Source organism: Bidens hawaiensis, unplaced genomic scaffold (assembly GCF_021521415.1).
Source record: "Bidens hawaiensis isolate Kalapana, Puna unplaced genomic scaffold, B.hawaiensis_p1.1 tig00016274_1, whole genome shotgun sequence".
NCBI classification, from domain to species: Eukaryota; Viridiplantae; Streptophyta; class Magnoliopsida; order Asterales; family Asteraceae; genus Bidens; species Bidens hawaiensis.
The window spans coordinates 181,065-205,927 of record NW_027492489.1 but is presented as its reverse complement, the minus strand read 5'-3'; the positions used below and the strand labels follow the sequence as shown (position 1 = coordinate 205,927).

Genomic DNA, 24,863 nt, shown 5'->3' with positions numbered 1-24,863 from the left:
TCACAACATAAACCGATCGCAAGAAGAACACATAAACAAGAACGATAACAATGCAATCAAGAAAGATGAAATAAAAGTCATAGTAATTGGCTTAGAAGACCTATCACTATCTTCACCATAGTCATTTTCATCATCTACACCTCCGTCACCATTACCATCGCCATCGGTCCACTTCCCAAGCTTATTGCTCCTGCAAGTTATTGAAATCCCATCTTTAGATTCGGCGAAGTAATGGATTGATTGTGACTTCAGGGTAGAATTTCAAAATTATTACACTATACAACCATTTTTACATAATTTTAGGGCATTCGGTATAGGGTTTAACCAAACCGAATTCGGTTTTCGGTTTATTTGTAACAAAAACCGAATTGAGTATCTGGTTACAAGATTCTAGTTCATACTGAATAAACTGAACCCATAAATACAATTTTTTTAGCTCATATTTAATATGGCTCAATGCCTACTTCTATAGTTTCTATTTACTCCAATAGCCCAAATTTTATATCTAAAATTATACACCTGTTACAATTTGGCCCAATAATATATTTTATAAAGCCCAATATCATTTCTCTCAAGCCTAGAGGTGTACACAACCGGTTTTTAACCCAAAACGAACCGGTTTGGTCAACGGCTGGTCAAAACCGGTTTGACTCAAACCGGTTTGGTTTATAAACCGAACCGGTTTAGAAGCAAGATAGGATGGCCTAGTCACGCCATATTGTTTCGGTTTTAAAACCGGTTTGATAGATCTAAAGGGGAACCGGTCTTGAAATTGGCAGTTTAGGTCGGTCTGGGAACCGGTTACGGTGAAACCGGTTTTAAACCCAAACCGGTTTGGTTCAGTTTGCCTAAAACTGGTCCCAAACCGGTTTTTTTGTACACCTCTACTCAAGCAAGTTCAAACTGAATAAACCGTATTTGTATGTTTTTGTTTTTGGTTTTGTATTGGTTTTAAATGATTTGGTTTTAAACTATGTAAAAGAATTGTATTGTTTACATAAATTTGGTTTTTAGGTTGACACCAATTCGACTTCAATTTTCGGTTCAGTTTCAAATTATTGAATTCGGTTTTGTTCGGTTTCAACAGAAAAAGAAAACCCGAATAAACCGAACTAATTACAACAAACCAACCGATTGGTCTAACCAACTAAAAGTGATAGGATTGAACCTGCCACCGAGCACACCGGCATGCATGGTGAGTTGGTCAATCAAGGCCGCTGATTTCGGCTCTACACTATACGCTTTCTCGTACTTAAGCTCTAGCCCTTCGCCTGACACCACGAAAAAAGCTCCATTTATAAGAATGTCCCCTTCACTCCTCCAATTCCATCCCTTCCAATGCTCTTGTGCTGTCTCCACCCTCTTTGTCACCTTTTCGATCAACTTTTCCCGTTAAAATCATCAAAATTCGAATATGTGGTGGTTAAGTGTGTAGATGATTTCTGAAACTTATTGTAACATAGGCAAGTATTTAGGGGTTGGAAACGGTTTTAAGCAAACTTAAAAAAAAACTTTTGTTTATACTCATATGTAAATTATATTAAAAGCAGAGTTGTTATTACGTTTTAATTTATAAGATAAGACTACTCTATTTTAAAACAAGGTTTTTAATAAAATATATGTCAAAATGTAAAATAAAAAAAATTAAGAAATAATATATATCTAAAATTTCTAAAACAAATATTGCAAGTAGTTAAAGAAAAATTCAAATTTTATGTTTAATAAAAATTTTAAAAATTAATTTAACAAAAGTTAAGTCCAACCCCGACTTAAACCCAACTACTTGATCACTTGCCTAGTTAGAATTAGTTTTAGAAATCATCTACAATAAACCACCTATCAATAATCAACTAAATAAGTAAAAAGTGTCAAATTTTAAGGCAATTTTATTATAATTAGGGTGTAGAACCGGTTTTCCGAGTTTACCCGATATCCATAAATGAGTAACCAGTAACCGAACCGAATTAGAATGGTTCGGGTATCACGATTCACGAATTCGGTTTAGGTTTCCATGGATACGGGTATTTTGGGTTCATCTTAACAGTTTCTTGGGTCAGGTTTTAAGCTGCTGATAAAAGTGACAGTCCTAATTATAATATATGTAATTATGGAATTTTTTCCCAAAAGAGTGTTGATGAAAAAACTATTTACTAAAATGGTGTTCATTGAGAAATATTTACCAAAATGGTGTTGTTGGCTAGTTTTTTGTTTCTCACCCCTACTCTTATTGGATAGCTAAGATGGACCCATGTCATGTCTTTATTTTCTTTTTATTTAAAAAATATAGTGTTAATATCAATCTAAAATATATAACATTTTTACAAATTATAAGTATGCGTTGTTCCTTTTTTTTCTTTTTAAATTTATACTGCATCTTTATATATAAAATAAAACCTAATATGGTTTACTACAAAGGGTGTTTTATCATTTCATTATATAAACTTCACGCTTTTCTAAAATGTTATAGTTTAATCGAATTATGAAACACCATTATTTTAACATACGTATAACTTTTTCTTAAATCAAAAGTACATATTTAGGTAATAAACTTTTTTTAAATAAATTATTTATTTTATTTGTTCTTTTTTCCAAAATAGTTTTTATTTTCTTAAATCATAAAAATTATTAAAGGCTGATTTTTTTAAATATTTGTTTTATTAAAAATAAAAGTTTTTTTAAATATTTTAATGCTCAATGGGGATGAGTTCTTAATAAAATCGATGAATTGGAAAAAAAAATGTTATACATATATAAAAATTTGAAACTCATGATTTGGTTTATGAATCTTTAAATACATATTTATTTGTTTGTTTTTTTTCCAAAATAACTTATATTTCTTATAAATCTTAAAAAAAATATTAAAACTAGTTTTTTAAAATATAGGTCTTATTAAATTATTAAACAATTCAGTGCTCAAACAGGAAATTTTTTAAATATATATTTGTCTTCTTTTCTGCAAAATAGTTTTTCTTTTAGCTCTTAAAGTGTAACTAGACGGGTGCCCGCGCGATGCGGCGGGTAACAAAAATCATAGTAATCATGTAACAATTAACGAACAACGTTTGAACCAATCATTACCCTTGGTCAGCCGGTTTCCGAATGTTCAAACCATAGCAAACGTTTGGTTTACGGTTTATACAAAAAAATGGTTATATAAAACCGGACCGGAAGGTCGACTTATTATTGAAACTCAATGCGTGTAATCAAACCATTAGTAACGATTCAGTTTAAAGTTTCAAAGGTTTAGTTTCGGTTCTTAATAACAAAAAAAATCGAACCAACGGTTTGGCTCACAATATTACTTGGAAAACCGTTAAAAACCGAATTGTGAACACCCATACGTAATATGTAATTTATTTTATTTGAAAAGTTATAGCAATATCATACCCAAATTAAAGACAATAAAATACTCGTGACATTCGATAATTTCGGGTCTCGTTTGTATTCGTTTTTGTATTCGTTTAACATGTAAACCGACCCATTTTGTAAACCAAAGCTTATGATATAATCAAAATGATGGATTTTATGTTACAATATTGTTTTACACTTGTTGGATCTTGAAAACATTCTTTTTGGTCCTTAAAACTCCTTAAAATGACTTAAACCAAACTTTGGGGACTATTATTGCCATTTACCAAAAACTTGTTTAACCATTTCAACCATCACATGCATCTTTACCTTATTTGTATGAACCATACTCTTACCATTATAAAAACAAGGCTCCATACACCATTTTGGTTGTTCATCTTCTCCAAATCTCTCTCAAATCCAAGTATTCATCTCAACATTTTGTTATTTTGATTTCTTAAGGTCAACTAACTATAGTCTTTCATTTTAACGTGTTCATCTAATATTACTAACACTTGAATATGGTGGTACAACATATATATAATACACACACCTTGTTTCCTTTATTTGTTACTTCACCGACTCCGGTTGGTTAAGTTTCGAATGTCATAAGGCAAGGCTTCATGGAGGACTTCGTGTTCTTGATATATATATACACACACATAACTTATTATACATATCACTTATGACTAACTTCTAACCCTTTTAGGTTGTTCATCTTATTTACAAGTTCCATGGTGTGGGTTTGTATAAGACTAACCTCGGTTTAACCGAAACTAGTCCAAACCAGAAACCAAACTTTTGTTTACTAGTTTTGTTAAAATAATTATTTAAACATGTTTATTGCTAGATTTGAGTTTCAAAAATCATTTTTACAAGTTCTTTGATATTAAGCATATGGAATCCATCTATGAACTCGTTGGGAGATGGAAACCGAACAAAACCAAAACTTTTGCTTAAAAGACTTGTAGTTAACTTTTTAGTTGTAAAATTTAAGTTTTCTTCATTTATAAACCAATATACAAGTTCTATGATATTTGGGTATGTAGAAACCATCTATGAACTATTTGTGAGATGGAGACCGAACCAAACCGAACTATACCGACTTTTACTCGCTTAAGATGTGACAACTGCCCGAATCCGACCCGACCCAGGTACCCGTTTTCGAATCCGATTCTTTTATGATTTAAAATTTGATTATTTAATCTTTGTAAAATTTAACATTTAAATAAATTATGTATATATATATATATATTTTTATATTACTTACTAATAATAATAATTTCTCTTCGCCGTCCCGCCTCTTTCTCTTTCTTGTCGCCGTCCCGCCTCTTTCTCTTTCTTGTCGCCGTCCCGCCCCTCTGCTTAACCCTTGAGCCTGAAACCTCTTTGCTTGTCCTTTGGTTCTTCCCGCCTAAGGATGTCTGCGCAGCTCCACGCGCCAAACTCCTTACAAGGAAGCCTGCGTAAAGACCAGTTGTTCCTGCGATACGCGAGGCGAACTGTTCTCGCAGCGCGCTAAGAATTGTAGTTCTTCTCGCAGCGCGCTAAGAACGGTAGTTCTTCCCGCGACGCGCTAAGAATTGTAGTTCTTCTCGCAGCGCGCTAAGAATGGTAGTTCTTCCCGCGACGCGCTAAGGATTTGTAGTTCTTCCCGCGACGCGCTAAGGATTTGTAGTTCTTCCCGCGGCGCGCTAAGAATGGTAATTCTTCCCGCGGCGCGCTAAGGATTTTAGTTCTTCCCGCGGCGCGCTAAGGATTTTCCTCTGTCTGCCTTCGCCCTCGCGCGTGCGCTCGAATCTTCTCGCGCTAGACCTTAAGTCTTTTCTTCTGTTTAGGTAAGCCTGTATTCTTTTGTGATATCTTATCTTTTGAGCTCTTTAGGTCAGTTCCAACATCTGTCCGAAAAGCCACTTTCGGCGCAGCATGCGCACCAACCCTATTGGTTGACAGAAAAAGTGACTGACATAATCTTTTGAAATCTTCTTTTGCATGTCTTGTACAGTGTTTTCTCTGACTCCTCCCATGCTTTGTTCTGTAACCTGTCAGCCCTTTTTCCTGTTCCCCTGCTGCCATATCTTTTGATATCTTTTGCTTTTGGAATCTTTTGCTTTTTAATATCTTTTGTCTGATTTGATAAGATCTTTTCCTCTTTTTAAGGGATTGTGTTCCCTAGGGTTTCCCTATATATAATACTATTTTTCTTGTTATTTAACACTACACACACAAACACTTAAACTCCTCTGCTCTCTTCTCCTTGCCCTCTGCCGTTGTTCCTCAGCCGCCTCCTCTCTCTGCCTTCGTCTTTTCCCTTGTCCTGCCCAGATTTCCGGTAATATATAATATATAATAATTTGTTAAAGATACATATTACTATGCTAACATATATTCAAGGCATAAAACAAATCATTAAACCAATAAACTTTTATTTATAGGTTAACTTGTGCTTGTTTCTTGCATTATCTTTCAACATACCTTTTTCAGGTGAGTAATCTCGTATCTAATCCCTTTTTATTTTTTTAATGTTTTGGGATGTTCATGTGTTCGTACAAACTTGAGTCTTAAACTTGTTTATGAACTTTTGTCGCGCAAAACCCCATGTGTTATGGACGTAGACTTGGCTATTTATTTGTATGTGTGGATCATTAACCGTCTTGTCGGCCTATTCCGCAGTTTTCATGGATCCATTAGATGAACACGGGAGAACTATCGTTTATGATTTCTCTTTTGTTTACACTTGCACAGTTTTCTTGTTTTTGTGCTCAATTGGGAGCACGGATTGAACTATGAGCTATGATCTAAGGCTTGATCACAATCTGATGACACCCTTGTTGAACACCAGTTATACACATGATGCGCGCAGATATTGTTATCTATTTATATCTACTAAACTTGATTTCTCACCGACACGCAAGTGTTGACGTTTTATTTTAACACATGTTCAGGTTTGCTGTAGCTGTTTCTGGAAGCTTGAGGACACATAGGATGTTTTCTTTTCTTTTGGACCTAGTTTAAAATGTAACAAGACAAGTTTATGTTATTTGAATATTTTAAGTTATGATATGATTTATGTTACTTTATGTCATGTTCTGCGCGTGCGCAATGAAATGTATTTATTAAATATTGACACCCAAATAGTGTCGCGAGTAATGAAACAATACGTGGCGCCCCGATGTATAATCCGCCATCGGTCGGGGTGTTACAGATTGGTATCAGAGCTCCGTGACTTTAGGATAGGTGGTTAGACGTAACGACCTAGAATACCTAAGAGTCCCTTCTCGCGCATGAGAAATATCTCATGTTTGCGCGCTAATTGATATTTACTCGATATTTATAAAATATGCTGGCGCATACGCAGCACTTGATTTCATGTTTTATTCGCGATCTTTCGATTTTTATTGTTAAATTTCAATCTATTTCTTTACTTACATATTCGTTTGTTGTGGGGATTGAAAATCCGAGAAGTCATGGTGGTACATGAATAGTTGATTTTCAATTACCATTAACTTTATGTTTTAAATTGAAGATTTGAAAAGTCATGGTGATACATGAATTGTCAACCTTCAATGCTCATTTACTCGATATTTTAAATTTAAGATTTGAAAAGTCATGGTGATACATGAATTGTCAATCTCCAATATTCATTTACTCGATATTTTAAATTGAGAATTCGAAAAGTCATGGTGATACATGAATTGTCGATTTTCAATTCGAATTCTTTACCTGTATTAAGTTTGCATTTAAATTCATATTTTACTTCCAAATTTGATAGCATTTAACTCCGCGAAACAAGCTTTGCGACGATATACTTTGCGCTAAAACGATTTCCCTTACCAAGATATTAACAAAAATTAAAACTTTTATAGAATGCCTCCGCTATCTCGCCGATTTCAGAGGAGAGAAGCAGCGCGCAGAAGTAGACAGCAACGTTCCCAGGAAATGGCCGCCGCAATAGCCCAAGCCTTGAACCAAAATAATCCCAACCCCTCCGGATACAATATTAAATCCTTTAATGCGGGTAACCCTCCGAAATTCACCGGACTTGAAGGAGCCACCGTGATGCTCCAGTGGCTCGAGAAAATTGAAAACACTTTCCTCCATACCCAATGCCCTCCAGACAAACGAACCTTATATGCCTCTAGTGTCCTGGAATCAAGGGCGCTTACTTGGTGGAACGGAGTAGCTCATGCGCGTGGCGCAGAGGCTGCTTCTAGCATGCTCTGGGGAGAATTCAAGGAAATCTTGACGCGAGAGTTCTGCCCTCCCAACGAAGTAAAGCGCCTGGAGGAAGAGTTTTGGAACCTGAAACAGTACAGTGGCGAAGCGCGCGAGTACGCGACGCGCTTCCACGAACTTAGTTTGCTTGTCCCGCACCTAGTTACCCCTTCCCGCCGAGCCATCGAGAAGTTCCTTGGGGGTCTCCCCATGGAAATCCAAGATTCTGTATGGGCCAGGAACCCACTAACCCTCTCTGACGCCATCGAGTTGGCCGCTGTGCTCAGCGACAACCATGTCAGGGCAGGAACCCTGTTCCTGCGGGGAGCCGAAAAGACCAAACCCACCAAGACTGTCCCAGAACCAACAGAAACCAAGCCAGAACCCTCAAACCGTAACAACCTCAAGCGCAGGCGCAAAGCCTATGCGCTTACCAACCCGCCCATTGTCCAGCAACCCACCTACCAACCTCCAGTTTACGCGCCTAACCCACTGTCAACTTACCCAACACCCCCTGTAGTCCATACTTATGCCTTGACCAATCCCGCACTCCCTGCCCCGTCAACTAAGAAACCTTACACAGGAAACCAACCTTTTTGCCCAACCTGTAGACTTCATCACCCAACTCAAATCCCATGTCGACAATGCAACCGATGTGGCCGTACTGGTCACACTGCTGAAAACTGTAGAGTCCTTCCCGCCAACCCAATCGCGCAAACACCACCAACTTACCCGCTAAACCCACAACCAACATACCCTAATCCACGACCCAGGTCGTGCTATAACTGCGGTGACCCCAGTCATTTCCGGAACGCGTGCCCGAGACTGCAAGTACAGATTACGCAAGCGAACCCAGTTAACCAAATTTCAAACCAAGTGACGCGTGGCCGAGCTTTTAATATAACCGCGCACCAAGCGCAAGCGAATAATGACGTGGTTAATGGTACATTTTTACTTAACGGACAATATGCATCCATACTTTTTGATACTGGCGCCGATAGAAGTTTTATTTCTCGCGCATTTGAGCAGAAACTTGCGCGACCACGCATAAACTTAAACGAAAACTTTTCAGTTGAATTGGCTAATGGTGAAACTATTTTAATAAACTCCGTAATCAAAGATTGCACGCTTAACCTTAACGAAAATGATTTTCTAATCGACCTCATTCCTATGCCGCTTGGAAGCTTTGATGTGATTATCGGTATGGACTGGCTCTCGCAAAATCGCGCCGAAGTTATTTGCGCCAAAAAGATGATTCGCATTCCTCGAGAAAATGGTGATCTGCATATCTACGGCGAGAAACCATCTAACTTAAACTTATGTCATGCACTGAAGCCCGAAGACTTTTGCGGAAGAAATGTGTTGCATTCTTAGCCCATGTGGTCAAACCCGATGAAGGAAAGAAGAAACTTCGCGAAATCCCTATCGTGCGTGACTTTCCTGATGTCTTTCCCGATGATCTGTCTGGTTTACCTCCCGCTCGGGAAGTCGAGTTTCGTGTTGATCTTGTCCCTGGTGCTTCCCCCGTAGCCAAATCTCCTTATCGACTTGCACCCGCTGAGATGCAAGAATTAGCAAGTCAACTCCAAGAGTTGACCGCTAAAGGATTCATTCGCCCTAGCTCTTCGCCCTGGGGTGCTCCGGTGTTGTTCGTTAAAAAGAAAGATGGTACGTTTCGCATGTGTATTGATTACCGCGAGCTGAACAAGCTCACCATTAAGAACCGGTATCCCTTACCGCGTATTGACGACCTCTTTGACCAACTCCAAGGTGCCTCTTGTTTCTCCAAAATCGATCTCCGTTCTGGCTATCACCAGTTGCGTATCCGCGAAGAGGACGTTCCCAAGACTGCTTTTCGAACCCGCTATGGTAATTTTGAATTCTTGGTCATGCCCTTCGGTTTAACCAACGCACCCGCTGTTTTCATGGATCTAATGAATCGGGTGTGTAGGCCTTTCTTGGATAAATTCGTGATCGTGTTCATCGATGATGTTCTGGTGTATTCTAAAACCAAGGCCGAGCATGAGCAACATCTTCGGTTGGTGTTGCAAAAGCTTCAAACCGAGCAACTCTTTGCCAAACTCTCCAAGTGTGAGTTTTGGTCGGATGAAGTACAGTTTCTTGGTCATGTTGTAAACAAGATGGGTATTCATGTCGACCCATCCAAGATTGAAGCAATCAAGAACTGGATTACGCCATCCACTCCTACCGAAATCCGTTCCTTTTTGGGCTTAGCTGGTTACTACCGGCGATTTATTTCGAACTTCTCAAAGATCGCTTTGCCTTTAACAGCTTTAACGCACAAAGGCAAACCGTATATTTGGGGCTCGAAGCAAGAAGAAGCTTTTCAAACGCTCAAGCGATTGTTGTGCGAAGCTCCTGTTCTAACTTTACCAGAGGGTAATGATGATTTTGTCGTGTATTGTGATGCTTCCAACCAAGGTCTCGGTTGTGTACTTATGCAACGAGGCAAGGTTATCGCTTACGCGTCAAGGCAACTCAAAATTCATGAGAAGAATTATACGACTCACGATCTCGAACTTGGTGCAGTTGTATTTGCCTTGAAAATCTGGAGACACTACCTCTACGGTACTAAGTGTATCCTTTACACCGACCATAAAAGCCTTCAGCATATTTTTGATCAAATGGATCTTAACATGAGACAACGCCGATGGAACGAACTCATCAGCGATTACGATTGTGAGATCCGGTATCACCCTGGAAAGGCTAATGCGGTAGCTGATGCGCTCAGCCGAAAACCCTGCCAACTTAACTGTATCTTGCCGCGCACGCAGCTTCGCTTTGCGCCGATTCAAAGCAATCTTGAATCGCGCATTCGCGACGCGCAGCGCGCATCCATCAGCAATGGCAACCTTCGCGCCGAGTTAGCGTGTGGCGCAGAAGCGCATTTTGTCCCTAATCTGAGTGGAATTCTCTGTTATCTCAATCGCATCTGGATCCCCAATGATGAGAATCTTCGCTCTGTCATACTGAGTGAAGCGCACAAATCTCGGTATTCCGTTCATCCTGGTGCTGACAAAATGTACAAAGATTTGCGCCTTTCTTATTGGTGGCCTGGTATGAAAAAGGATATTGCTGTGTTCGTAGCTAAATGCCTAACTTGTTCTAAGGTAAAAGCTGAACATCAACGCCCATCTGGTTTGCTCGAACAACCTGAAATTCCCGCGTGGAAATGGGAAAGTATAGCAATGGACTTTATCACCAAGTTACCCTTGACCGCAAGCAAACATGATAGCATTTGGGTAATAGTGGATCGATTGACCAAGTCTGCCACTTTCTGCCCATTCGTGAAACCTACCGTGTTGAGCAACTTGCGCATCTATATGTCAAGGAAATTGTCTGCCGTCATGGTACTCCTTTGAGCATCATATCCGATCGCGATGGCCGTTTTATATCTCGCTTTTGGAAATCTCTCCAATATGCGTTAGGAACTCGTTTGGACATGAGTACTGCATATCATCCTCAGACTGACGGACAGTCTGAGCGAACCATTCAAACCCTTGAGGATATGCTTCGATCTTGTGTTCTTGATTTTGGAGGTAATTGGGATTCGCACCTACCTCTGATCGAGTTCTCTTATAATAACAGCTATCATTCTAGTATCGGTATGGCCCCATTTGAAGCACTTTACGGTCGAAAGTGCCGTTCACCGATTTGTTGGAACGAAGTGGGTGAAGTTCAAATCACAGGACCCGAACTAGTTCAAGAGACAACCGATAAAATCGCCAAGATCCGTGATCATCTGCTGACTGCCAGAAGCCGACAGAAAAGTTACGCAGATCGTAGGCGGAAGCCTCTCGAATTTCTAGTTGGTGATCTTGTTCTCCTCAAAGTGTCGCCCTGGAAGGGTGTTGTCCGCTTTGGGAAGAAAGGTAAGCTTGTACCTCGTTATGTTGGTCCATTCAAGATTCTCGCGAGGGTGGGAAAAGTTGCCTACAAACTAGACCTGCCGCCCGCGCTCAGCAATGTGCATCTGTAAGGCCCCGTTACCGGTAACCCTACTTTCGTGTTGGATTTACTCATAAACACAGTTCTAAATATCAGAGTTAATTAAAAACTTTACGCGGAATATAAAACTTTCATAAAACATTACATATCAATTCATAATCATGTCTTAAAACATTCCTCTTGTCTTTCAAAATCAAAACATAACTTATAAAACATATCAGATCTTCAGATGCCAGGCTTTAGTCTTCTGCCATGTGTCCTCCACTCAAGCCAGCTGTCTCTACCTACTCACCTGCGTGCATACTAAAAGTCAGCTACGCTGAGTGAGTTCTAGTTAATCATACAATACCATACAATACCTTATTACATACATACGTACTTAACCTCATAACTTTCTTTCATACACACATAAGTACTCATACCTTCATTCTTACTTACATACTTTCTTTACATTCATAATCATACGTTTTAAAGAGCCTTTCGCCCTATAACCTCACAGATATTATAAGGGTCTGGTCCCTAACATCACAGATATTATAAGGGTCTGGTCCCTAACATCACAGATATTGTAAGGGTCTGGTCCCTAACATCACAGATATTATAAGGGTCTGGTCCCTAACATCACAGATATTGTAAGGGTCTGGTCCCTAACATCACAGATATTATAAGGGTCTGGTCCCTAACATCACAGATATTATAAGGGTCTGGTCCCTTGCTTTCGAATATTAGTAGGGTTCAGTTTCCTCTTCGTTACTATACAACCATGCAACATACCTCGAGTATTATTAGGGCTTGGTACCCTTTTCGTAACCATACAACCGTCATTTCCTTCTTTTATTAACTTTATTACGTTCATACACATAAACATACATATCATACTTGCCATATTTATAACGTTGCAACCTGACAGTACGTGCAATATCCGAAGATCGTTCACGAACCATCAAGCAATCATTCGTACATATCACATATATCGCATATGGCTTTATAACGTTACAACCTGACAGTACGTGCAATATCCGAAGATCGTTCACGAACCATCAAGCAATCATTCATACATATCACATATATCACATATGGCATACACTTATCACTTAGGATAAATGTATTAACAACACATCAAGTATGCACACAGCCCCGAAAACATAACAAGGAATGGGGCTAGAAACTCACCTGGATCCTGTTACGCTCGCCGTTGATCGTAATTCCTTTCTTTAACTGGGCTCGGCTAACTGTATAATATTTACACATATCAATTAACTACTACTTCTCGTTTTGTATTTCTATCTATATATGACCCACAACGAACGGGGGTCCGGGGGCAGCGCCCCTGGCAGCGGGGTTCTAGGGGCGGCAGCCCCTAGCGGGGTCCAAGGGGCAGAGCCCCTGGCTGGGGTTAAGCTGCCAGGTCAGCTTGGAAAAATTTTATTTTCGATAACTGCCTTAACACATTTTCCATTAGGTTTTTAATTTATTTTCTAAGCGAACTTCACTTCAGGCGAAGTTAAACCTTAGGCGAACTTGGCTTCAGGCGAAGTTAAACCTTAGGCGAACTTGGCTTCAGGCGAAGTTAAACCTTAGGCGAACTTGGCTTTTAGGCGAAGTTAAACCTCATGCGAACTTGGCTTTTAGGCGAAGTTAAACCTCAGGCGAACTTGGCTTTTAGGCGAAGTTAAACCTCAGGCGAACTTGGCTTTTAGGCGAAGTTACCATTTCAGCGAAGTTGCCATCAGGCGAACTTGGCTTCAGGCGAACTTATCATCAGGCGAACTTGGCTTGCAGGCGAAGTTCATCAGGCGAACTTAGCTTGCAGGCGAAGTTCATCGCTTGAAGGCGAAGTTGCCCAGATGAAGGCGAAGTTGTCGCGCTGCAGATCTGTTTTGCCCATAACTCCTTCGTTTCTTAGCCAAATAACTCGATTTTGGTACCCACGGAATCGTATGATCGGCGCCTACAAATCCCAACCATCAAATCGGCCTAAAATCGACGTTTTAGGGGTCCGATTTGGGCAGTTGTGTTTCGGGTCCGATTAACCCGTCAAATCCTAACCATTTTCAGTAATATTAGCTTTGCGGGATTAGTTCTTACCTTTCCAACTCAGATCTACCAGCAAAATCTCGGGTCTCGACTTCGGATCTCGGTCGGTTATGTGTGTGTTTTTGAGTGTGTAAAAGAGAAAGATGGAAATAAAATGATATCTTGGGCTTGGGATGGGTATTTATATCTCTCAAGCCCACGGACCCAAGGCCCATTCTCATTTAACCCATCTTACGTAATCTAAGCCCATGACCCGTTCCTTACTCGACATTAAATAACTAAAACGTGAAATCACTAAACATAACTTTCTTTTATTTAACATTATAAAAATTTTAGGATGTTACAGCATCCAACTTTCCATGTATCCAATCTCAAGAAATGTTTAGCTGATGAGAACCTCCACATACCACTTGATGAAGTTCAAGTTGATGAGTCTATGCATTTCGTTGAGAAGCCTGTTGAGATTATGGATCGCGAGGTAAAGCAAACCAAGCGCAGTCGCATCCCGATTGTTAAAGTTCGTTGGCAGTCCAAGCGCGGAGCCGAGTTCACTTGGGAAAGGGAAGATCAGATGAAGATCAAGTACCCGCACCTTTTCTCTGCGCAACCTACTTCGAGATAAATTTCGGGACGAAATTTCTTAAAGTAGGGGAGACTGTGACAACTGCCCGAATCCGACCCGACCCAGGTACCCGTTTTCGAATCCGATTCTTTTATGATTTAAAATTTGATTATTTAATCTTTGTAAAATTTAACATTTAAATAAATTATTTATATATATATATATATATTTTTATATTACTTACTAATAATAATAATTTCTCTTCGCCGTCCCGCCTCTTTCTCTTTCTTGTCGCCGTCCCGCCTCTTTCTCTTTCTTGTCGCCGTCCCGCCCCTCTGCTTAACCCTTGAGCCTGAAACCTCTTTGCTTGTCCTTTGGTTCTTCCCGCCTAAGGATGTCTGCGCAGCTCCACGCGCCAGACTCCTTACAAGGAAGCCTGCGTGAAGACCAGTTGTTCCAGCGATACGCGAGGCGAACTGTTCTCGCAGCGCGCTAAGAATTGTAGTTCTTCTCGCAGCGCGCTAAGAACGGTAGTTCTTCCCGCGACGCGCTAAGAATTGTAGTTCTTCTCGCAGCGCGCTAAGAATGGTAGTTCTTCCCGCGACGCGCTAAGGATTTGTAGTTCTTCCCGCGACGCGCTAAGGATTTGTAGTTCTTCCCGCGGCGCGCTAAGAATGGTAATTCTTCCCGCGGCGCGCTAAGGATTTTAGTTCTTCCCGCGGCGCGCTAAGGATTTTCCTCTGTCTGCCTTCGCCCTCGCGCGTGCGCTCGAATCTTCTCGCGCTAGACCTTAAGTCTTTTCTTCTGTTTAGGTAAGCCTGTATTCTTTTGTGATATCTTATCTTTTGAGCTCTTTAGGTCAGTTCCAACATCTGTCCGAAAAGCCACTTTCGGCGCAGCATGCGCACCAACCCTATTGGTTGACAGAAAAAGTGACTGACATAATCTTTTGAAATCTTCTTTTGCATGTCTTGTACAGTGTTTTCTCTGACTCCTCCCATGCTTTGTTCTGTAACCTGTCAGCCCTTTTTCCTGTTCCCCTGCTGCCATATCTTTTGATATCTTTTGCTTTTGGAATCTTTTGCTTTTTAATATCTTTTGTCTGATTTGATAAGATCTTTTCCTCTTTTTAAGGGATTGTGTTCCCTAGGGTTTCCCTATATATAATACTATTTTTCTTGTTATTTAACACTACACACACAAACACTTAAACTCCTCTGCTCTCTTCTCCTTGCCCTCTGCCGTTGTTCCTCAGCCGCCTCCTCTCTCTGCCTTCGTCTTTTCCCTTGTCCTGCCCAGATTTCCGGTAATATATAATATATAATAATTTGTTAAAGATACATATTACTATGCTAACATATATTCAAGGCATAAAACAAATCATTAAACCAATAAACTTTTATTTATAGGTTAACTTGTGCTTGTTTCTTGCATTATCTTTCAACATACCTTTTTCAGGTGAGTAATCTCGTATCTAATCCCTTTTTATTTTTTTAATGTTTTGGGATGTTCATGTGTTCGTACAAACTTGAGTCTTAAACTTGTTTATGAACTTTTGTCGCGCAAAACCCCATGTGTTATGGACGTAGACTTGGCTATTTATTTGTATGTGTGGATCATTAACCGTCTTGTCGGCCTATTCCGCAGTTTTCATGGATCCATTAGATGAACACGGGAGAACTATCGTTTATGATTTCTCTTTTGTTTACACTTGCACAGTTTTCTTGTTTTTGTGCTCAATTGGGAGCACGGATTGAACTATGAGCTATGATCTAAGGCTTGATCACAATCTGATGACACCCTTGTTGAACACCAGTTATACACATGATGCGCGCAGATATTGTTATCTATTTATATCTACTAAACTTGATTTCTCACCGACACGCAAGTGTTGACGTTTTATTTTAACACATGTTCAGGTTTGCTGTAGCTGTTTCTGGAAGCTTGAGGACACATAGGATGTTTTCTTTTCTTTTGGACCTAGTTTAAAATGTAACAAGACAAGTTTATGTTATTTGAATATTTTAAGTTATGATATGATTTATGTTACTTTATGTCATGTTCTGCGCGTGCGCAATGAAATGTATTTATTAAATATTGACACCCAAATAGTGTCACGAGTAATGAAACAATACGTGGCGCCCCGATGTATAATCCGCCATCGGTCGGGGTGTTACATAAGACACACAAGTGTGTTTTTAGCTATAAAGACTTGTATATTTCTTTAAAAATAGTTTACAAACTGATTTTAATTATTTTCTTAAGTACTTGGAATTGCTGGATCCAACTTGATCTCATCACATAGTTTGGACCGACAAAACCGAACACTCGCTTAACGTGCGTTGTTAGTTCTAAACAATAGATCTACATACTTGGTTAAGTGTTAGTATATTTTAATGAGTTATCTCATAACAATTAATATGTTGGAAAGTTGACTTTGGGTTTGACCATTTGTCATGACCCGAATCGACAACCCGAACACTCGTTAAAACCCCGTTTTAGTATCTTTGTCCCAAAGGAACTTGCATTTTAGCATTTTTTCCCACCTTATTACTTAACATTGGTTAAGTAAATATTAAGGTTAGATACTTTAACCCGGTTTCGAGTAAACTTACATTTTTAAAGGATTGTTATTATAAATTCTTAAATAGTTACATTTTAAACATTGAACTGTAATTGGTTACTTTTTGCAACAATTATTTTATTTAAAGATCTTCAAGACAACCATTCTAAATCCAAGATTTTATTGTCATTTAGGCCTTGCTCGTTAAACTTCATCCATCCGGTTATTCATCTTTTACCGATCAAGTTTTATACTTGAACGTGAGTAACTTCATACCCTGTTTTCTATCTTTTGTTTTGGGGTGACATTTCATACTTATTAAAATCAAATGCTTTATACTTGAGTCTTAAACCACAAACGTTGTTGTATACTTTACTTGAATAATTGCTCGATTTGGTGTTCTATGCTTATATGCCTATGTGTTTATCGCTTTCGGTTGGTGGAATCTATAAATCCTATACTACTTGGCATCCCCTTGTAGCAAGGTATCGTTAACGTAATGCAATTAACGATATTCTATAAAATCCTAGACTACTTGGCAATCCCTTGTAGCTAGGTGGCGCTAATGTAATTCTATTAACGATTGTCAATTTATCCAAGTTTATAGCTATTATTTATGGTTTTGTATACTAATTTTGTGGCTTTTCATACTATATATCTATTGTTCAAACTTATGAATTGTTCACCAACCTTTGTGTTGACAACTTTATTTTATGAAATGTTACAGGTTTGCATCTAGGTTGATTATGGAGTTCGGTGAAGAAAATGACACAAATACCGTTAGGATATTAGCAAAAATGAACAATATTTGATTTGCTATATTTTGTTATATTTTGTTGTATTTGACTTATGAATATTTGGTTATGTGACATTTTCGATGTTGTGAAATGAAATGAGTTTGTTAAATATTGTCGCTTTAAATAGTGTCATGCGCTTATGGGCAATCGTTACACCTCGGCATGTTCCGCCGCCTTTGGTCGGGGTGTGACAGATTGGTATCAGAGCGATGACAATTAAGATAGGTGGTTAGACGTAACGACCTAGAATTGTTATACTTAGGGTCCTATACGTGTGTTCATACGTGTTTACTCTATTTAATTGTTCATATCGCATGTTTATTTATAAACTTGTTTAAAATTCACCAATATCCTAAATGTTCACATACACACACTTTCATAGTATTTCCAAGGTATCCTTACCTTACAACGCAAAAAGTAGATTTTCATTGTGTTTTATGGATTACAAGATTAACTTGGATCCCGTTGTTTCAAATCCCTTAAAGGTTGCGTTTATATCGGGTTTGTAGCCATCATAGAAAACGAGACATTATAAAATGACCATTTGACAAAAAGATTCCAATGATCGAAGGTGATTTACTTACCTAGGATGGTTGAGTTATAATGCTCGTTTTCTAGGCCATAAACCGTGTTATAAATGTCAATTCTGTAAGTAGTCGAATGCGAGCGTTCCGGTCGCCATCCTAATTTTCGGTGTTAAAACAATAGTACTACGGTGGTTCGTGTGCTAGTGTTTTGACATGACGTTGTATCTCGATTTATTGTGTTATCATTGTTATTTGAGTCTAAAATATGAAAAAGTCGCGGTGATCTCGTGCACATGTTTAGACCCCAACGTGGTGTTTTATAAAACCTTTTACTTAGTGTTGGAATATCAAGTCGTGGTGATTTCACGCACGATTTTTCCGACTCTATAAAATCTCAAAATTTCAAGCCTTAACTATCTCAAAAAAAAAAAATCATTTACGTTTTGTTTACGGTTTTGTTATTTATAAACAAAGTTTTATATTTTATCTGACACTAACATCTTCTCCATACTAACTCTAGGATTCACAAATCAAAAATCGAAATCTCATTTTATTTTATACACCTTTCTATTCATTTCCTTTTATCCAAAACTTATCCCATTTTCTTTATAAATGTTAGCATGCCTCCGCTAAGACGCCAACCGCGATATGACTCCACCCGACGTATGGCCGCTCTCGTCGCCAAGAAAATGGCCGCGGTGATTCCCGAACTTATGACCCAAATACAAGCAAACCAACCCGCACCCGTTGTTGCAACTATTGAACCCAAACCCGCATCCTACCTGTTTAAACAATTTACTAGTGCCAACCCGTCCGAATTCTTTGGAACCAACTGTGCGACTACCTTGTTGCAATGGTTCGAATATGTGGAGAATGTGTTTTTACACAGCGAATGCCCCGAAGCGAAAAAGACAAACTTCGTTTCAAGCATCTTCAGGGGAACCGCCCTAACATGTTTAGGGGTATACTTTACTTGAATAATTGCTCGATTTGGTGTTCTATGCTTATATGCCTATGTGTTTATCGCTTTCGGTTGGTGGAATCTATAAATCCTAGACTACTTGGCATCCCCTTGTAGTAAGGTGTCGTTAACGTAATGCAACCAACGATATTCTATTAAATCCTAGACTACTTGGCAATCCCTTGTAGCTAGGTGGCGCTAACGTAATTCTATTAGCGATTGTCAATTTATCCAAGTTTATAGCTATTATTTATGGTTTTGTATACTAGTTTTGTGGCTTTTCATACTATATATCTATTGTTCAAACTTATGAATTGTTCACCAACCTTTGTGTTGACAACTTTATTTTATGAAATGTTACAGGTTTGCATCTAGGTTGATTATGGAGTTCGGTGAAGAAAATGACACAAATACCGTTAGGATATTAGCAAAAATGAACAATATTTGATTTGCTATATTTTGTTGTATTTGACTTATGAATATTTGGTTATGTGACATTTTCGATGTTGTGAAATGAAATAAGTTTGTTAAATATTGTCGCTTTAAATAGTGTCATGCGCTTATGGGCAATCGTTACACCTCGGCATGTTCGGCCGCCTTTGGTCGGGGTGTGACAATACTCATTTTTATGGTGCAATTTTTTATAAAAAATATTAACGTATGAAAAAATTATGGCCGTTGGCAAATCGTTGGTGGGAAGTTATTTACATTTAAAATTAAAATGAATCTATGGGTAAAGATAAATGTTCAAAGTAGTAATTATTTTTTTAAATTTACAAAAGTTGAGTAAAGTTGAGGGGGTAATGTTGTAACTATTTCATGACATATTTTTCAATGGACAAGTTTGTCCTTGTCTTGGATGCTATGTAAGATGTACCTTAAACAATAAAAATTGTAAATTACTTAAAAATGAGGTATCTTAATTTGCTCATGTCTCATGTATTATATATATACTATAGATAAAAATAGTTGCTTTTTCTTAATTTTTTTTAAATATAGATTTCATTAGTAGTATATGTTTATTAAAAATTTCAGTGCTTGACCGGATAATTTTTTCAACTAGCTTGTAAAATGGAGTATTAATTTTAGATTGATATTTACACATTATTTTTTAAATAAAAAAAAATAAGGACATGACATTGGTCCATCTTAGTTATCCAATAATAGTAGGAGTGAGAAACAAAAAGCTAGCCAACAACATCATTTTGGTAAATATTTCTCAATGGACACTCTTTTTGGTAAATAGTTTTTCCACCAACGCTCTTTTGGGAAAAAATTCGTAATTATGTACCTCATTGGCATTACGATTAGCCGGAGCAGTATACCGGTTACCCTGACTATTAATCGTCGGATTCCCACTCCCTCCAATCGCATACATCTCCCACCTCGAATACACATTATTAACCACATGTATATACCCTCTCCGGCACCGCGGCATCCTCTGCACCAAATTCTTCCCGAAATGGTTAAACGCGATCGTCACCTGCATACCGGAATCCGGCAAGTAATCATCACTATGTCCTAGCAACATCATCTCATCATGATGCGAAAACAAGTTGTTAGAAACCGTTATTCCAGTTGACCCCATAACGGTATCAATCAACCCGTCTTTACAATGTGACAACGAGCAGTGATCGATCCAAATATCCCGTGACCCGAATATGGATATGCCATCACCGTCTGATTTCGTTCGGTACCCGAAATGGGTCGGGCTGGACCGGATCATGGTGTTACCGGATTGGTAACAATGGTGGATATGTATATTATGGATAATAATATTTGTTATGTATTGTAATGTAATGCAGCCGCCACCGGTGACGTGGACATTGGCGCCACGACCGTCTAACGTTTTGAAGCTGTTGAATATTAGTTATTGGGACAGTTGGATGTGCATGTTGGTTGGGAAGACAATCCAGAGGGGTTCGGTTTGGATGACGGCGTACCGGAGAGTGCCTGGGTGGGGGTTGATTACGTCGTTGTCTGAGGAGTCAGTAACGACGTAATAGCGCCCCCTTTCCCGCCGACTGCGTACTGGCCGAAGCCGATGCTGCAGTCGGGGAGGCGCTGGCGGTTGAGGTGCCAGTCTGGGTCGCAACACCAGCAGTCGTCAATTGGGTTGCCGGTCAAACATGAGGTTGATGAGTCAACGTTGGAGGATGTTAGCATTTGTCTTCTTGTAATCGACATATTTACCTTCCTGCGTAAAAAGGGTAATTATATTTTACTAATAGTCAATAATAAATGTGTAATTTTGTTAGTGTGTAAGTGTGTAAGTAGTTGTTTATAGCCATGAATTGGTCTCATTTGTTATTGTCTTTATGTGACAAAAGTTATTGCAGTCAATATACCAAGTGAGTGTAACTAATATATGCAAGGAAGATTACACATATGTAGGTTGAAGTCTACTAGTCTAGTCATGTTTTATTTTGTATTTGTTGTGGATGGAGCTAATAATATTAGTAAAATGACTTATGCTGAATGTGGTGTTCATATGTAGTTAGAAAATTGGTTGGACCAGTGGAGTTGGTGGTCGAATGGTAGAGAGAAAGTCTTTTATATACCCAAACACGGGTTTTAAGTACCATAAATTAGAAGAAATTTGCCTCTAAGAAAAAAGAAAAGAAAACTGATAGGACAATTTAAAATGATTTTGGCGGGTTTGAAATGTATATGGCATGGTTCATCATTTGGTATCGACAGTTTTAGCGTTTTATTTATAAGTTGGAAACATTTAAATTATATTGTCTTTTATTTTAGAAATATGGGTACTGTTTATGTATTATACTCGTAAATCATCTTTACTATTTTTATAAAATTTATTGTAGAATAATGCTTTCTAAAGAAAAAAAGCGGCGCAAAATAGACCCTTTCGATAACCAAATCAACATGACTAGTGTCGTTGTCGTTTCTAAAAACCGTAATTAGTGGTCAGATCCAAAAACATTTCAAGTTGGATAGTCACATTTAATTTTAAAATATAAGGTTAAAAAGGTATCTTTTTAATAGAACTTTATATCAATTATTATATGTCTTTTATCAAAACCAATATAAATAATATGTAACGTATCTAGCCTCTATAAAGATTTTAATGCTCACATAATCTTAACGGATAATTTGAGATTGGTTAGGGGGTATGGATTTTGTAAAATAGAAAGCAAAAGTGCATAAATCGTCAACAGGGGACCAACTTATGATATCTTGAACAAAGAAAAAGTAAAAAGTGGAGCAATTATATTATTATATTAACACTGGGCTCAAGTATAATTAAAAGGAAAAACATCAATTAATCCTCTTTACAAAGTACCAAATTTTGTCTACAAGTTTTCATTTCTTATATCAATAAACACTTTAATCATCAAAAATGCTGAATTAAATATTATTTTATTTACAAACCTAACTACATTTAACAATTAATGTAAAACGATTGTTCAGAAATTTGTGGTATAGTAACAGAGAAAAAAATCTTTCAAAACACCTGAAAGGATTAAAACGAGCCATTAAATATTATGTTTTTGTAAAAATATTACATACATTTATAGCTTTTAATAAAAATTGGTAGTTAAAGAAAACATACACTAATGGCCTATTTAACATACTTTATTTTGAATGACTAAATACTACACTTTACAGACCACACATCGTACTAATCATTTGTTTTGTTGTTAATAGAACTATTTATAACTTTTTTTTACCAATTTATATAATTTGTTTTCAAGTTGCTCTTTTTGTTACAAACTTTTAAATTTTGGCCCATAAAGATTTATGGCTCTATACTAATTTACTATAAACACCTTTTTTTTGTCAAAATATATAATTTATTTTACCATTAATATTACAACATATTTGTCATATTTTGGGTTAATATGCAATAATTGTGTTCAGAGACCTTGATATGCCATAATTTTGTTGACGGATTTTTTTTCATAAGAAAATAATGTTTTTGTAATAATATAAACCTTCTTTTTACTGTAATATGTAATTTGCTTACACTTTTCTCATTTAAGTATTCCAATTTATAAATTAGGCCAATGATAATTTATGGCTCTATGCTTGCCATTTTTTTATTTTTAATTTTTTTTTTTTGCCAAAATACATCATTTTTTACCACTAGTGCAGAATACTTATCATTTTATTTTCTTTTATATTTTTTTAGCCAAATTATGTAATGTGTTTAAATTATTCTAGTTTTAAAATATTGGCTCACAAAAATTATGGCTCATCCAATCACAATCTGCTTTTAACCCAAAGTAACATCCTTAAATATACTAAAAACAATCCTAATTCAACAAAGCACATAACTTAATATGAGTAAAGTAAGGTACATTGTCCAGAAAATGATGTACCTTTGAATATCTTGAGAAACAAGGTCAGGAGAAGGGTGTTGGCCAGGTAGTGTTAGATTCTTGAACACCATTGATGTATCAGTTTCTTGAACTATGTTTACAAGTAACATAGTGTACAACACCATAATGTAGGTTCTTCTATGCTCCATTAGATTGTGTTTAAGGAAGAAGGGTATAACGGTAAATATGAGAGAATATGGTGGAGATGGAGAAGTGGTGAGTGGTTAGTTCTCAGTCAGCCTCCATTGGTGGTGACTGGTGAATGATGATTTATAAGGAAATTGAGGTGGGGTAGGTTTTAAAAGGAAAAAGGATAGATTGATAAATTGACTATGTGTCAAGCATTTATAAAAGCCTTTCTTTTTTTACAACGTTTTGAACTACCCCAATATTTATAGAGCTAGATATGGGTGTTAAATACTTCAAGATGCTCGATAGATTTCTAAAGGAAGTTGTATTGCTCAATCTACTAATTGATGAAAGCATTCTAATTTATCAATGATGCAAACATTTAATCCAAAGTCATATGACTATCCAAATTTCGATTAATAGTGTAACATACGAAAATTTTGAATAATAATAATAATAAGTTTGGTGGTTATGGATATAATAGAAATAATAATATTTGAATTAAAAGATCTCGTTTGAAACACTTATTGATAAGGAAGATATTAAATTTAAGATATATTTTCTCCAACGAAATCATCTATAACTGTCGAAAGATCTTCGCATTCTCTCTAATGATTAATAAACTATTTAAACGGTCGCAAACCCTTAGCTTGGTTACAAAACTCGCTCATCAATCAGCTCTCAAAATCCGTGTTTCCGACCTCGGCTTTAGGTTCATGGACGACGCAGCTGCATACCACCCCATTATTAAACTGCCGCCATCCGTCTTTCTGCCATCCTATGATACCAGCCCCGCCGTGCAACTGTCAAGGTGAACTATCGTTGTTGTCTTGTCCACCGCTCTCACAATGCGTCCAGTTTTGTTCGGCTATCTGGTATAGCTACGATCCTTAGCTTCTGGTTTGTATATGCTTTAACTTGTTCTAGTACATAAGGCGCTCTTGTTAGTTAATTTGTTCCCGCGACAAAAACTTGTGTAATCGGAATCAATATTTTTAAATGATGATCTTAAACAAAGGAATTTCCTTAACTTTTGTTTGGATCTGTTTGTTTATATTTGGATTTTGGCACTCAGGTAAGGGTGTTGAAAGTAATAAACTTAGATATAGGGTTTAAGCATATGAAGAAGATATTATAGTGCATACTTTGTGTCCAATTCATTCACGTGGGTAACTAATTAGTATGTGCGTATAGATATATGTAGGTGTGTGTTGGTTAAAATTTAACTAAACATAATATAACTAATAAGAATTTATGAATTTGTTTATATATCTTACGACCCAAACTTTAGGATTTAAACAGTAGGTATTAGTTAAATAAAGAATTGGTTGGTTTTTTGAGTAAAATTATACCACGTATTTTACTTCTTGCATGACAAAAAGGTTTTTGCAATCCAAAGTTATATATATAAA

The 24,863-nt window shown here is 37.5% G+C and overlaps 1 pseudogene across 1 annotated transcript; it reads right to left on the bottom strand.

The window, feature by feature from the left end:
* LOC143551189 (putative pectate lyase 12) lies at window positions 1-23,632 on the bottom strand (annotated as a pseudogene). Its single transcript, XR_013138456.1, has 4 exons — window positions 23,323-23,632; window positions 20,271-21,176; window positions 1,169-1,371; window positions 1-190 (listed from the first exon to the last, which is right to left on the bottom strand). The product of XR_013138456.1 is annotated as a putative pectate lyase 12 (transcript).
* Between the last annotated feature and the right edge of the window lie 1,231 nt (window positions 23,633-24,863).